Here is a 16,992-nt window from a genome sequence, read left to right as displayed (position 1 = left end):
TTTTTTAAAATTAAAAATTGAGAAATAACACTACTGTAGGAAATTACTAGGTTTTTTTGCCTTTAACATTAGAGTTTGATCCTTCGCGATGTCAAAGTCAGACACATTTTTAGAAAAAGAGGGGATGAGGGGAACCCACTCGCTCATGGGATAAAAATGAAAACATATCGTAATGGGTAAACTAGAAAATTCAGATGACATATGAGAAGTTGTGAATAACCGATTTATTTATTTATTTACAGTTATTTCTCTTCCGCCCTTCTCCCCCCAAAGGGGACTCCGGGCGCATCACAGAACATACATATGCGGAAAACATTCAATGACATTTAGACACTTGACAAGACAGACAATTGTACATAGATAGAGCTATATAGGCTTTCCTATTTTCGGCATCCTGAAGGCTTGTGCGCGGATCCAGCCATGAGGGAGGGTGCTGTCGCTCTATCTCCCTGCCTAAGAGCTTTGTTCGTAAATCTCTTCCTTTATTCATTGAATCGCCAACATTGTCAAGTGTCTAAACATTCAAGATCATTTAGACACTTGACAAGACAGACAATTGTACATAGATAGAGGTATATAGGCTTTCCTATCTTCGGCATCCTGAAGGCTTGTGCTTGGATTCAGCCATGGGGGCGGGTGCTGTCGCTCCATCTCCCTGCCGAAGAGCTTTGTTTGTAAATTTCCTCCTTTTTAAATTGAATCACTGGCATTTTCTGGGCGCCTTTATTTATTTATTTTATTTACAGTATTTATATTCCACCCTTCTCACCCTGAAGGGGACTCAGGGCAGATCACATTACACATATAAGGCAAACATTCAATGTCTTAACATAGAACAAAGACAGAGACAAACGCAGGCTCCGAGCTGGCCTCGAACTCATGACCTCCTGGTCAGAGTGATTTGTTGCAGCTGGTTGCAGCTGGCTGCTCACCAGCCTACGCCACAGCCCGGGCCCTGCGCCACAGCCTCCCCATTTTTTAAAATGCCTCCTCGTTTTTAAGTGGTCCTTATTTATCTACTCACATTTTGCTTTTGAACCGCTAGGTAGGCAGAAGCTGTTAATTGATTTATATGTGTTTTAATTGCTTATATGTGTAGATTGTTTGCATTTTGATGAAATGTATTTTATTTACCTGTGCGGCATTGAATTTTTGGCAGATTTGTAAGTCCCCTTGAGTCCCATCTGGAGTCGAGAAAGATGGGGTAAAAATGAAGTAAGTAAATAAATAAATAAATAAAGGTCAGGAGTTCACCCTGATCTGGGCTTCGAACTGTCAGCCCCTGATTGACAAGATTTATTGCAGCTAGTGGTTTAACCTGCTATGCTAAAGCCTGGCCCTAGTGATTTGCAATGCTACAGGACAAAATGACGCTACCCTCCCCCCCCCCCCCCCCCAATGGGATAAGGTACTTAAAGAAAGAGCATGCTGGCCATTTGTCACATCATTCTCTCCAGCATCCCCCTACTTTCCATTATACTACTGGCAAGCTGCTGGCCTTGTCTAATGTTAGATTCAAAGGTGGAACAAGGACACATTCCCCCATAAAATTATCTGTCCTCATGAAATGCTCCTTTAGTCCCCAAATGTCAAGCATTGCAACAATTCAAAACTTTAGTGGAACATTTAGGACAGTTTAAGCATCCAAAGCAAATGGACAAGCAAAGTTACCAAGGGAATGCAATCACAGCAAATATAAGCATTATAGGTATTAGTGATTGGGGACTGAAGGAAAATTTCACTGGCAGAATTTGTTGTTAATTGCCATCCAGTTAACTATAACTTATAGCAATGCCATTTATCCAATGCTTTTGGGTGTGGAAAGATTGGCCGCTTACAAGAAATGTTACCCAGGGGACGCCCGACTGAATCTTACTCAATCTTCGGGGAGGCTCTTTTCGTGTCCCTCCTGACGTGCGACGGGAGGTTGCTGCTAACGGTGAGAGAAATAAGGTTGAACACTGTGAAAGCCATCCACTGCATGACTATCAGCCTCCTCCCACCAGACTCAATCAAGGAAGGGCTTCATGAGAACCACCACTCCTCTTGATGTTCCTCCAGCAGCAGCAAGAGTGTCCCTCTGGGCAGCAAAACCTGGCAATTCCAACTGGATGGCCCCCCACGAGGGTCTTCCTCCTGGAGCAAACCAAGAATGGGCAACTTGGAAGTCCCTGAACAGACTCAGAAGTGGAGTGGGCAGATCTAAAGACAACTTGGCAAGGTGGCACTACCTGGAGGAATCCTCCACCTTGTGTGACTGTGGAGCAGAACAAACAACTCCTCATATGTATGCTTGCCCACAATGTCCTGCCTCATGCATGGAGGAGGAGTTGTTTAAAGCTACGGACAATGCGGTTGCTGTTGCCCGTTTTTGGTCTAAAACTATTTAGCTGCTTGTGATTTCCTTTTTTTCCCACCATTTTAAAATGTATTTGTTATGCAATGCTTTTGACACGAAATAAATAAAGCAATGCCATGAATAAGAGGCCTCTGTCACTTCACAATCCACAGCCCTCAGGTCTTGCAGGATCAGAGCTGGGGATTCTTTTTTTCAATCTATCCGTCCAGAATGTGGAACTTTGCCAAGCATTATTGTCTTTTCTAGTGAGGCCTGTCTTTTCATGAAATGGACAAAATACAATCTCATTTAGGCATCTTGGCTTTCAGGGAGAGTTCAGGCTTGGACCCATTGATTGTCTTTTTAGAAGTCCTCTATTGTCACTGTATTGTAACTTTCAGATAAGTTGTTTATTGCAATAGGATTCACTATTATCCACAGTTTCAGGAATGAATTGTCTGTGGATACTGAGGTCATAATATAAGTACTGGTATGTGATGTGAAAGGACTCCAGATTTAACATACACCTTCCTTGCTCCAGTAGCGTTCCTGAGTATATCTTGTTATCTATGCCACACAAGGGCAAGATTGCCATTTACTCTTATGGGAAATTGAAAGCACAGAGAAAAGGTAAAGGTTTCCCCTGACATTAAGTCTAGTTGTGTCCAACTCCGGGGGTTGGTGCTCACAACAACAACAACAACAACAACATTTTAATTATATACCGCTCTATCTCCCATGGGAACTCAGTGCGGTTTACACATGGTAAACATTCAATGCCAACATACAGCATACAACAGTCCAGTAATAAAACAACAGTTTAAGCATAATAAAAATTTAAAACAATGTGTTCTTTAAGTATAAAAACAGTTTCAGATTACTCCATTGGGTGATTTAACAACCAATGGGCTTAATTTCCGAATAGAACAAGATAGCTGTAAGATCTAGGGTAAGGGCTCATCTCCATTTCTAAGCCAAAGAGCTGGCATTGTACATAGACACCTCCAAGGTCATGTGGTCGGCATGACTGCATGGAGTGCGTTACCTTCCCGCCAGAGCGGTACCTATTGATCTATTCACATTTACATGTTTTTGAACTGCTAGGTTGGCAGAAGCTGGCGCTGACAGTGGGAACTCACTCTGCTCCCTGGATTTGAACCACCGACCTTTCAGTCAGCAAGTCCAGCAGCTCAGCGGTTTAATCCACTGCGCCACCAAGGGCTCCCGGGGGCTCCTGGTAGCACAGAGAAAAACCTCTCTTGTATCTTGGAGAAGCCTAACTATCACAGCGATCTCAATGTGGATAGAAGGGAAGGTATCTCTTACAAATACATGTGAATTCCTCAGTTTTTCTTGTACAGTACACGTGTATCTCCATGCAAACAAGCAAACATATTCACATCAGAAGGCCTTTTTGTTTAGCCGAGAAACGTAATCACAAATGCTTCCAAGAAGAATCTGCTTTTTTGCACATAGGGAACCCACTCCTGTTTCAAAACCTCTGGGGCATGGAGGGCACAAACTGCTATATGTTTTAAAGGCTGCCATTCTGTTGGTGACATATACTTGCATAATATACCAGTGTATGTATTTTAATCTCATTCTGGAAGGAGATATCTAGCACCTTGTTGTTCAACCCCCTTGTGCAATCACAACTGATGATGAGGTGCTTTTCTCCAGCCAATCAGTGGCTGGCTAATGAAGGCAAAGTGATGCTGAAGACAATCTGGCTTCAGTTTTGGTATTGATTGGCAATGTGGGGGATTCTGCAGACATGAGAGACCAGCAGAAGAATGTTGGCAGAAATTGGTTTAGGATCTCTTCCAACTGGGGCTCCTACACAGAGATGTAGCTATGCGAGGAAGGGCCAAAACAGTCACTGATAGGATGTTCTGCCTTCACTGACATTCTTGTGATGGCAATTATGAAGGAAGCATACGGATGCCTCCGGGACTGGTGCAGGCAGCAGATGAACTCAGCAGGCTTCAGCTGGCTCTCTCCTTGTTTGCATGTGTTGGCCACATAGCTTAAAAACATGTTTGCCATGAAATCATGGATTTTTTTCTTCCCATCACCATATCCAGTCTGTGCCTGCTTCTATCTTTTAATCAGAAAATAGTACAGATTTATTTCATGTTTTTGCAAATTTTAAATTGCTGAACCATAATCATCGATTGCTTATATTGGTACACAGTAAAGTAGTAGCCCCTGGTGGTGCAGTGGATTAAACCACTGAGCTGCTGAACTTGCTGACCAAAAGGTTGGTGGTTCAAATCCGGAGAGCAGGGTGAGCTCCCACTGTTAGCCCCAGCTAACCTAACAGTTCGAAAAAAATGCAAATGTGAGTTGATCAATAGGTACCACTCTGTTGGGAAGGTAATGGCCCTCCATGCAGTCATATCAGCCACATGACCATGGGGGTGTCTACAGACAACGCCAGCTCTTTGGCTTAGGAATGGAGATGAGCACCAACTCTCAGAGTCAGACACAGCTAGACTTAATGTCAGGGGAACACCTTTATCTTTACCTAAAGTGGTGACAGAAGTCAAATGTATTCCATAGCAGATTCTGAAGCCCATCTTTGCCTTGGGCCGGGCTGTGGCGCAGGCTGTTGAGCAACCAGCTGCAGCCAGCTGCAACAAATCACCCTGACCAAGAGGTCATGAGTTCGAGGCCAGCTCGGAGCCCCGTGTTTGTCTTGTCTTTGTTCTATGTTAAGGCATTGAATGTTTGCCTTATATGTGTAATGTGATCCGCCCTGAGTCCCCTTCAGGATGAGAAGGGCGGAATATAAATACTGTAAATAAATAAATAATAAATAATTGGTATCTTTAGGTTTTGACATATCAGCCTGTTGTCACACAGCAAATGCATTGTTTAACCAAATAGAAACATATTGGCGTGGAAATAATTATTTCCCCATCTTATATCATGGTGCCATTTTGGTAATGCACATTCTCAAAATCAGTCTTTTGCACTGCTTTGCTTGACTCTGTCTTTCCAACCTACATTGTGCCTGTGTGCTGTTTACTTTTTTCTTATGCTGTAATTGCCCAATTGAGCAATTTCAAGATTGTTTACAAATGATGTTGATGTTGCCATCATTGCAACATTGCAAGTTGCCATGGCAGTGCAATTTTGTGAAATTACGGCAAAACAAATTTTAATAAAACCTGGGGAACAGAGTAAAAGCAATGTTATTCCTGTACAACATGATGTCCTCTTTGTTCGAGCGCTGGAAGCGGACTGATTTTACCCTACTTGAGTGAGGGAGAAGAGGAGACTCAAGCCCACATAACTGACAAGATATTGGAATAGCAGTGAAATGAAACAACTGCATCAGAAACAGTAGCTGTACATTACAATTACAGGGTGCATTCTCCCTATCAATGAAAAAATGCTAGCCAGTAATGATGCAATGCAACAATGAGATTCATGACATCATGTGATAAGGAAGGTTCAAGTATAGAACTTTTTTTTTCGTGTCAGGAGCAATCGGAGTTGCTTTTGGAGTGAGAGAATTGGCCATCTGCAAGGACGTTGCCCAGGGGACGCCCGGATGTTTTGATGTTTTACCATCCTTGTGGGAGGCTTCTCTCATGTCCCCGCATGGAGCTGGAGCTGATAGAGGGAGCTCATCCTCACTCTCCCCGGGTGGGATTCGAACCTGGCAGCTTTCAGGTCAGCAACCCAACCTTCAAGTCACGAGGCTTTTATCCCCTAGGCCACGGGAGGCTCCAGTATAGAACTAAGCCAGTGCAATTGTGCAACAAAACTATTGTGAGATCTACAACCTCATCACATTGCCTTTTCTCCCCATCGTAGAACAGTTCGCTGATGCAGCCAGCATGGAGCCTGCCACAGGCTACCCATGTTCAGATTGAAAAATGCTGGGGAGAGTGCTGGAGGAAACCAGAAAGGTATGCTTTCCAGTATGTGATGCACAAGCCAATGTGAAGCTCTGGGTGATGGATTCACCCCATTGCCCCATGATTTGCGCCATTGTCCTATGGATTCCCCACATCAAGGATCTCCATATGATGAGATCCCAAGTTCTTAGATATGTTTTAGCCCATTTAAGCATACATAAGCTCCTGATCACAGAAGGCCTGCCATGATTTGCAATCACGATAAACTCTTTGCTTCGTATGGATGCTTGTTGAGGTCACAAAGTTTCTATTCAAACAAACTAAGAGAGCCAGCCAACACCTGATTTACACAAGTCCAGTTAGCTGTAAAAAGCTCTTGTAAGTCACCCTCTTCCTCCCTTAACAGAATCAGTTTGTTCATTCTGGTATGCCAACATGTTTCAGGGAGAACTTGAGGGATTCAACAACATTTCTAAGGAAAAGCATGTATAAATACAGTAGAGTCTCACTTATCCAACACTTGCTTATCCAACATTCTGGATTATCCAACGCATTTTTGTAGTCAATGTTTTCAATACATCGTGATATTTTGGTGCTAAATTCGTAAATACAGTAATTACTAATAATAATAATAATAAAACTTTATTTATACCCCGCCACCATCTCCCCGTGGGGACTCAGGGCGGCTTACATGGGGCAGAGGCCCAAACAACATAGAACAAAACATAAACAACATAATACAAATCACACTATAAAAAAGATAAAACAGTAATACAATATATCAATTAAAACATAAATACAGGATAAAAAATTGCATTTAAAACACATAAATGGTAAAATTGTAATAAAAACAGGATAGATTATTAAAAACCCTCTGGGGCTGATTAATTAATGACTACCTCCAAAGCTACATAGCATTACTGTGTATTGAACTACTTTTTCTGTCATATTTGTTGTATAACATGATGTTTTGGTGCTTAATTTGTAAAATCATATCCTAATTTGATGTTTAATAGGCTTTTCCTTAATCCCTCCTTATTATCCAACATATTCACTTATCCAACATTCTGCCGGCCCGTTTATGTTGGATAAGTGAGACTCTACTGCAGGGGTCCTCAAACTTTTTAAGCCGAGGGCCGGTCCACAATCCTTCAGACTGTTGAGGAGCTGGATTATCATTTGAAAAAAAAAAATACAAACAAATTCCAATGCACACTGCACATGTCTTATTTGTAGTGCAAAAACAACGACAACAACAATGAAAGAACAATACATTATTTAAAAATAAAAACAATTTTAACCAACATACATTTATCAGGATTTCAATGGGAAATGTGGCCCTGCTTCTGGCCAATGAGATAGTCAAGTTAATTAGGGTTGTTGTTGTTGTTGTGTGCCTTCAAGTTATTTCAGACTTTGGGCAAGCCTAAGTCTAAAATTTATTTATCTATTATTTATTTATTTACTGCATTTATTTACTACATTTGTATCACACCCTTCTCACCCCAACGGGGACTCAGAGTGGCTTACAAATTATATGTACATACAATGTATTATATTATTAGCATAGTACATATTAGCATTATATATTACTATATTGAACTATACCACTATACTGTAATATTATTAGTAATATTATATGTAATATAGATTATATTATTAATATTATTATTAGTGTTATATTATATTACATTATAATATTATTATCAATATTATATGTATATACAATATATTATATTATAAAACTGAGGGCGGGGGCCAGGTAAATGACCTCGGAGGGCCGCATCCGGCCCCCGGGCCTTAGTTTGGGGACCCCTGCTCTACTGTATTGAGTTTGTTGTGCATAATGGGAAGCGATGGACTCACAGGAGGAAACCAATGGGCTGTGAAAAAGAAGCCCACACTCTGTCATTAATCTGTTTGCAAAGCAGATGGGGCATTTGGTGTGGCTTTTTACAAAGGTGAAACATATGCCTTGTGCAGTCCCAAAGCAACCAAAGCAATGTAGTACATTTGTGCATTCAAATATTTTTTATATATGAAAATGATGTACAACCATAGTAGTGTTCTTACATTTACAAGAGACAAAGGCACTGTTGTCCCATATATAAATATGGGTTATTTGCAATGGTTTTCTGGGCAGTGGTGGCAGGGGAGTTGGCTTCTTTTCCCCTCTGTTTGGATGCCATTTCTGGGGCTTTTATACTGCTTCTGAAAGGTGGTCCTTGAAACTGGAATTACATTTCAAGTACCTGCCAAGTTCAACATGCTTTGAGACAAACGTTGTTCTGTCCGTCAGAGGCCCCAGGGTTGCCAAGGCACAGGTCAGCTGTCGAGCAGGAAGGTGACCTGGCACAGCTCCTTCCCCTCCTGAAGACATAAACTTTCCACAGCTAAAGGGAGAAGGGTTGCTGGAAGGGCAGCAAGCAAGAAATGTGGGGCACAGGCCTGTCTTTTTTCTAAAACTGAACAGTTCACATTCCACTAAAACAGCCTCCTCCGGTGTGGTATCCTCAGATGTGTGAGACTAAATAAGCTAAAATACAGAACTGGTTGTGCTAGGTGGGGTGAAGGGGAGTTGTGTAGCTAAGAACTCTGCCTGCCCCCATAAAATTTTCCTTAACTCCCTGAATTTCTAGCATTGCAGTAACTTAAAGCTTCAGTGGAAGAAATACAGTTTAGACAAGCAAAGAATTACCACGGGCATGTGAACACAGCAAATTCAAGGGCTGTATGTGTTAAGGATTTTTAATGCCTGAATCTCAGCAATGTTAGAAATTTGAGGACTTAAAAGGGGATTTCAAGGGATTCTGGACCTTGTGCAAAATAGAAAACGAACTGAGCATATTTATGGAGAAATTGTTATATTCCTAGGAATATCTGAATAAGCATGGAGATCTTTGGGATATCTTACTGGAGTGCTTTACTGGAAACGCAGGGAGCTAGACTGTTTAATTGATGACCTTTAGAACAATCTATATATATAAAAGAGTGATGGAATCCTGGCGACCGCCAAAACAACAAAACTAAACATCCCACAACCTCGAAAATTGACTACACAACCCATCATCCATGCCTCTAGGTTGATACAACAAAAAGAAAAGAAAAATAAAGTCCTAATTAGAGGGAGAGGAATAATTGTTTTTATCCAATTGCTGCCAGTTAGAAGGCTAAGCTCTGCCCACTTGGTCTCCTAGCAACCCACTCAGCCCAGGGGACAGGCAGAGTTAGGCCTCACTTAGGCCTCTTCCACACTGCCTATAAAATACAGATTATCAGATTTTAACTGGATTAGATGGCAGTGTAGACTCAAGGCCCTTCCATACAGCTATATAACCCATATAATCTTATATTATCTGCTTTAACTGGATTATCTGGACTCCACACCTTTACCTTAACTACCACCAATTCCTCAATACTTTATTTCCCATACCACCATACTTCGCCACAGCAACGTGTGGCCGGACACAGCTAGTAGATAGTATAATTAGAACAGGATGGACTCAACACTGGTATTTTCATTAAGACATCCTAGTCTATTTATTTGTAGAAATGCTCTGACTCACTGCCTGCATATTATAATTTATTATGCTTTATTTTATTTAATAAAGGAACATTCCTAAAATAAAAAAGTGATACAACAGACTATAGGATAATTCTGCCTGAAATGCAGGCATTTATATTCTACCATCTAAGGAAATATATTGAAAATATTCTTAATGTACTAAAAAGCAAAAATATACTATTCTAGGAGTAAGAACATGATTTATTACTAGCCTTAATGAAATATAGACTTATCATAAATGCATGTTATATTATTCTTCTATATCTCTCTGTTGACCAAATGATGACATTCTGCTTGGAAATCCTGACTATTATTATTATTATTATTATTATTATTATTATTATTATTTTATTTTCCAACTGTCGTACTGGAACAACAATGATTGTTTAGTTTAACTATAAGTTTTTGGCAGTTCTTTGTTAGAACATTACCAATGTCAGCTGCCTCTAACCTAGCGATTTTATTTGAAGTGTTTAACGCCAGTGCTAATGCTTTTTGCTTTTGCTTTTTGGTGTGTTTCTTTGCCAAGTACTTTTGCATTTTTATACCGCCATTTGTTCAGATTTATTTTCTTTTTTATATAAATATGGACATTTTAGCTTTGTTTTTGGTTTTTGGGTTTTTTCTCTCTCAGTTTCTATACAATCAAATGTTCTCACTCTTTCAATGTTAATTTACTCTATCTTATAAGGTAAAACTTCAATAAAAATATATTTTTAAAAAAAGGGGGATTCTTATTTGGAGGAATAATATCCTAATTCTGCCCGCCCCTTCCCCCATAGCTTATCTGGCTTTGGCACTACTGCGTTGTGTGTAAGTCTCCTTTAAGGCAGCAGGTACTTTCCCCTGATAGTGAGGTATTTGCCACCTCTTGAACCCAATCCATGTCTGCTAAATTTTAACAGTCAGTCTAAGCAAGAGTAAGGCTAGTGGGATGGACTAATTCAATCATCTTGTTCACATCATCAGATTTCAGCAAATGAAATTGTTCCCAAGAAAATTAACTAGATGGTAGAGTTTAGCAACCCCACTAGACCAGTGGTTCTCAACGTGTGGGTCCCCAGGTATTTTGGCCTACTACTTTCAGAAATTTCAGCCAGTTTACTAGCTGTTAGCATTTCTGGGAGGTGAAGCTTAAAACACCTAGGAACCCTGAGGTTGAGAACCACTGCCCTAGACTCTGCAATAAATGCTGAGTGGGTGTCAGCGACATTCTCTGAGCAAATTTAACTCAGCAGGCAATGAAGGATCCTGGCCTCGCTGAGTCTCATGTGGAAACGCAATCGATTGAATAGATCTACTGTAGTTGGACATAACCAGTAGGATGCCAGATTATGAATAATTCAATGATGTACATAATGCAAGTCTCCATATAGTCATGTGCAATTGGCATGGCGTGTCCAATGTAGGTCTTTATTTGGCTCCTGTTGCCCAAACTTTCTGAATGAATTCAGCATGTCCTTCAACTTTTCAGTCATTCTTATTAAATTTTGGGGATGCAATGAGGATGCAGGCATCAAGAGGCCTAGGACTTTATCCCACAGGCAGAAGGGAAGGGAGGAAAGGAGGGGAAAGCGTTTTTAGGGGTGGGGATGTGACCTACCCCAGCAAGATCCATCTTCAGGGATGGCCAGCCATCCCACAATGTTTACCCATCCTCTTCCGGCTTTCCTCCGTTTCCTGCAGCTGTCTTCAGTCAGAAGTCAGGGGAACACCTGACTCCTGAAAACAGACTCCTCTGACCATATTTGCATGCTGGTGAGATGGACTTCAATGCACAGTCATTGAGTGAGACTCTGTTACACCAATTTACAAAGATGGACAGAAAATCGGGGAAATTGGGGATGGGATAAGGTCACTCATCAGGGAGCACTTTCCCAAGGACTATTGTAAATTGTTCCTTGCAAAATTCTTTGGATCCATTTACTACAAACACCTGAGTAGTTGGCCTTTGTAGTAAATGGCCCAGATATGCATTTTGAGTTAAAACAAGAAAATTCACAAGTTGCCTTTTTAAAAAATAATGCATATTTAACTAGACCAGAACTGTAACAGGTCCAGGGGCTACTATCATACCCTGAGAGCCACGTGAAGTGCCAAAAAATAAACCAAAAATCCCCAAAAGCTCAGTAATAATAATAATAATAATATCAGAAAATCCACTTCTGATTTTCAAATATGTATATAAATGTTGAGTATCCCTTATCCCAAGTGCTTGGGATCAGAAATGTTTTGCATTTCAGAAATTGGGGGGAGGGGTTTGAAATGCCTGTATTTGCATATATGTTCATTAGCAATTTGAGATCGATGAAAAAAATGTTTCAAAACTCATTCCAAAATTAGGGGGCACTGGTGTTTCATTTCTAAAATGTTTCTAAAATATTGCTCGTGAAAAATGTATTACTTATAATGAGAGTAACAAAATTTCATTACTTTTTCATTATAATAATTGTATAAGTGGGAAAACTTCAGGGGCTCCTTTCTCCCTTCCTTTTACAGTTATTGGGGTGACACTTGCTACAATGGTAGAACACATTTATCACTGTTATCCCATCAAGTTTCAGAATGTTGCACTTATCTATGGATTTATGAGGAATTTCCAAACAACACTGAGAAAAAGTACAAGACCTATCTCCTTGAATTTTCTATACAATGACACAAGATAATAGGGGCTCGTTTCAGAAACTTTCAGAAATTAATTGAATTTTTAAAAGTTTTGACAAAAATGTGTGTGTGTGTTCTTTAAGCCACAACAGTTATCTCATTGAATGTCTCTCATATTGACCAATAGAAATTCCATGTAGGGATTTCTTCCCAGCACAACACAGAGATTTACTTACTAGAAGTATTAGTCAGTCCTCCTCTTTGCAGATTCAACAATTTATTGGAACTCTGGCTGGTTGCTGCTATGGAGGGAAAATAGGTCTGCTCTATCCTGAATGGGGCATTCCGATGCTAAGAAGAATTCTGAGAAGTGTAGCTTGGGCAGGGCCTTTTGAATTATCTGGCATAGGCCTTCTCGCCTTCCCAAACCACATTTCTCAGAATTCTGTGCTTTCTCAGTCTCTTTCCCAGCGAACTCTGCTTTCTCCCTGCTGCTTCCCTCTCCTAATGATGAGAAGCCATTAATTTAAAGAATAAAAGCAGCCCTTTTGGCTTTGCTTTGCTTCCTTGTGCTGAAAGTGAAACTGACTTTTGGAGGCTTCCAGGATTTACAAAATGCAAATGAAAAAGTATTGGGTAAGTTTTGATTTTTAAGTTTTTGGTGCAGGCCACACCCACGCATCAGATATTGCATCATAAGTACGAATTTAACAAATTTGATACAACTTACGATGATTAACGAAAAATTGCACACCCCTACATAAAGCAATATCTTGGAGAGTGGATATAAGTCTAAAAATTACATTCATTTAAGTTTCATATACACCTTATACACATATACTGAATTTATGCAAATAAAAATAATAATTGTGTGTATTGAACCACTGGAAACCCAAGAACTTGTCCAAAGCATGGGAGAAAGAGTGGAAACCTGTTCTGGAATTTGAAATGAGTGAGCATGTGAGGTAGCAGAATATGCTTTCCCTTTGAAAAGTATACACTCCAATAGGCCCGCTCTCCCCTTATCTTATAAGTATGTTTGTTGTTAGGTTTATCTTGATCAGGCTCTTTCTTTCTCTCAATAATTTCTGAGGTCATTGGCTGTGAACCTTCCCTTGTATTTTCTGATCCTTCATTCTCCCTGTTGTTTTGAGCATAAATACTTCTAGCACTTTATTTATTTATTTATTTATTGTATTATTTACAGTAGCACTGTAAGAGTAAGGTAAACTACAGATTATGCAAGTAAGAAAGAATTGACACAGAATATGCTCAGCACCAAATACATTTATTTGGTGGCCAGGATAGGTCTAATCTTAAAGCCCTTGAAGTTAATCAGTTGTTATCATAAACCCTCTATAGATTTTTTAAACTCATAAAGGTCTGGACAGTATAAATGAAGGCATTCACCTGGCTGATTTTGTGTTTCTTCTTGATTTCTTCCCTATGAATATTTTGTATCTGTCCTTCTTGCAGCCATTGTGAGGTTCTTTTTAAGAGGATTATCCCATGCCTCCAGCTGGTACGTGAGCAGGATGAAGAAAAGCACTAAGGACTGGGTGAAAAACCAACCTTGGGTGAGAAAAAACTGTTAGAGAGTGCTCTAATCATTTAGGTGGGTTCAGAAAATGTTAGGTGCTGCTGTGTCTTTTACATCCTGGAAGTGAGAATATGCATCTTCTATCAAAGTCCATAGTAATTCTGTCAAGGACATTAATGGCATCATAATTGAACCTCCTATTAGTAGCCTGTTTTCTTGTAATGATTTTAATGAACCTAATTTAGCATACTTAGCATCCCATATTCACACATAACAATCTACACATCAGGCCAAGCCTTTTGGATGAGTCGAGTTTCCAATCCTCATCTCACTAAGGGCAGCAAGTGTTACAGAAAAATGTCACCAAATCATTAAGTCTTACAGCTGTGAATATGTATCTAAATCCAAATATGTGAAACTGGCGAATAACCGTACATGTATTTTCTTGCAGAGAGGAAAGGTAGAAAATCAGTGACTCCCATCTGTGCTCTCACAAAAGACGTGCTTTGATCAATAATCTGAAGTAATGGATTCTATCAGGGAGAAAGATGTAAAGAATCACTTGGACTACATTAACAGATCACAATTTCAGGATTTCTCTTTTTCCCCTCTGGTATTTTTCCATTGAAACTGTTCTATGGCCTGAATACCTTGCACACTATACACCTTCACCCAAATGAGAGGTATTTTTAGTCTCTACTGATAAAAGATGGTTCCTGAATATCAAAGCCCTGTAATGGATGTGTTTTACATCAAACCTATGGAACTCTTATTTTGTAAAGTAACAAAAAATTATGGTGGATGGTTTGTGGGAAAATAATGCATGTACGATAAAGATTCTTCAAGGTTCAGTATGTCTTTGCGCATTGTGCTCAGAGAAAAAACATTGCTTCCCATAGGATCCTTATTAAAAAGAGCCAGGCAGGATTCCAATTTACAATTGTATTCAGCTGTAGAACTTTAGGCTTACCCAGAAGGCAGGGATAGGGAACCCACGCATCAGATATCACATCATAAGTACAAATTTAACAAATTTGATACGACTTACGATGACTAATGAAAAAATTGCACACCCCTAATGTATGAAGGCTTTAATAGTTAATAGTATTAACAGATGATGACAACAGGGATGATATGTATGCTTTTTTTCTAAAGAAATAAACAAAATCAAGGTATCTCACAAACTCAATAAAATAAAATGTAGATTTCCTAAAGTTGTAGCAATTTGCTGCTAGATCCTACGGAATCCTGAGATTTTAATTGGATGAGTTAAAGTGGGATCAAAGCGCTAAAATTGTGCAGAAGGAAAGACACCAAAGTGAAAAACAATATAAACAATACAAGAAGTCCTTTATCTTGAAAAAGACAATTGGAATTCTTGTTTCGGGCACAGTCCAAGCCAAAGGAAGATGGAGTTTGCAGTGTTGCAGGGCTACATGGTGCTCTCATGTTTTGGGTCACTCTACCCTACTACTCACATCCCTTCTTCTCTCTCTCTTGGACTGTATTTACTGATAAAAAATGTGTTCACCTTGTAGCTGCTCTGGTCAAGACACACAAATTTGTGCTTTTTTTGTGTCAGAAGTGACTTGAGAAACTGCAAATTGCTTCTGGTTTGAGAGAATTGGCCGTCTGCAAAGACCTTGCCCAGGTGACGCCCAGATGTTTTTGATGCTTTTACCATCCTTGTGGAGGCTTTTCTCATGTCCCCGCATGGAGCTGGAGCCGATGGAGCTCATCCGCGCTCTCCCTGGGTTGGATTTGAACCGGCAATCTTCAGAACAGCAACCCAACCTTAAAGTCATCAGTTCTGCCGGCACAAGGGTTTAACTGACTGCACCACCAGGGGCTCCTAAGTTTGTGCTAAAGCATTTGCAATCTAGTTCTTTGGGTTTTAGTCCAGTTCAAAAAACTTTGTCTTTTACTCTGGAGTTTCCAGATAATTTAAACTGGTGTCAGGGAGTTAGTGATGGGCAGAACGGGTTGGTGAAAAGTGATCACTCCTGACAGGAAATTTAAGTTGACATTTTTATTTGTTTGTTTAAAATATGTAGATACATGCATATCAGTATTTCAATACATTAGAGTCTCACTTATCCAACATAAATGGGCCGGCAGAATGTTGGATAAGCGAACATGTTGGATAATAAGGAGGGATTAAGGAAAAGCCTATTACACATCATATTAGGGTATGATTTTACAAATTAAGCACCAAAACATCATGTTATACAACAAATTTGACAGAAAAAGTAGTTCAATACACAATAATGCTATGTAGTAATTACTGTATTTACGAATTTAGCACCAAAATATCACGATGTATTGAAAACATTGATTACAAAAATGCATTGGATAATCCAGAACGTTGGATAAGTGAATGTTGGATAAGTGAGACTCTACTGTATTTCAATACAGTAGAGTCTCACTTATCCAACATAAATGGGCCGGCAGAATGTTGGATAAGCGAATATGTTGAATAATAAGGAGGGATTAAGGAAAAGCTTATTACACATCAAATTAGGTTATGATTTTACAAATTAAGCACCAAAACATCATGTTATACAACAAATTTGACAGAAAAAGTAGTTCAATACACAGTAATGCTATGTAGTAATTACTGTATTTACGAATTTAGCACCAAAATATCACGATGTATTGAAAACATTGACTACAAAAATGCGTTGGATAATCCAGAACGTTGGATAAGCAAGTGTTGGATAAGTGAGACTCTACTGTATTAGCATACTCCTACTTAACAGGACATATATATGAAGGAGAAAACAGTGAAGCAGCTAATGCTGTGTGGGTTAAAATTATGCAAAGTATTGGAAATATGGACCAGCCTCTTACAGAGAGATGAATCTGTAGTCGGTTATGGCGATCTCACCACTCTCCACTGTGGCATTAACAGGGCCATAGCTGACCAGGAAAATGTGGTGTCAAAAAGAATGTTTTCATCGGCATCGACAAGTCCTCTGTCTCTTTTTGTCATCCCATCTTTTTCTTTGCTCTCTGAAGAGTTGCCATGTAACTTTAAAAACTCTGAGATCACTCCTCCACCCAGAGGCATTCTCTA

Source organism: Anolis carolinensis, chromosome 6, assembly GCF_035594765.1.
Source record: "Anolis carolinensis isolate JA03-04 chromosome 6, rAnoCar3.1.pri, whole genome shotgun sequence".
In the NCBI taxonomy this organism is placed as follows: Eukaryota; Metazoa; Chordata; class Lepidosauria; order Squamata; family Dactyloidae; genus Anolis; species Anolis carolinensis.
The sequence above is the reverse complement of the archived record's forward strand: the minus strand, read 5'-3'. Positions refer to the sequence as shown.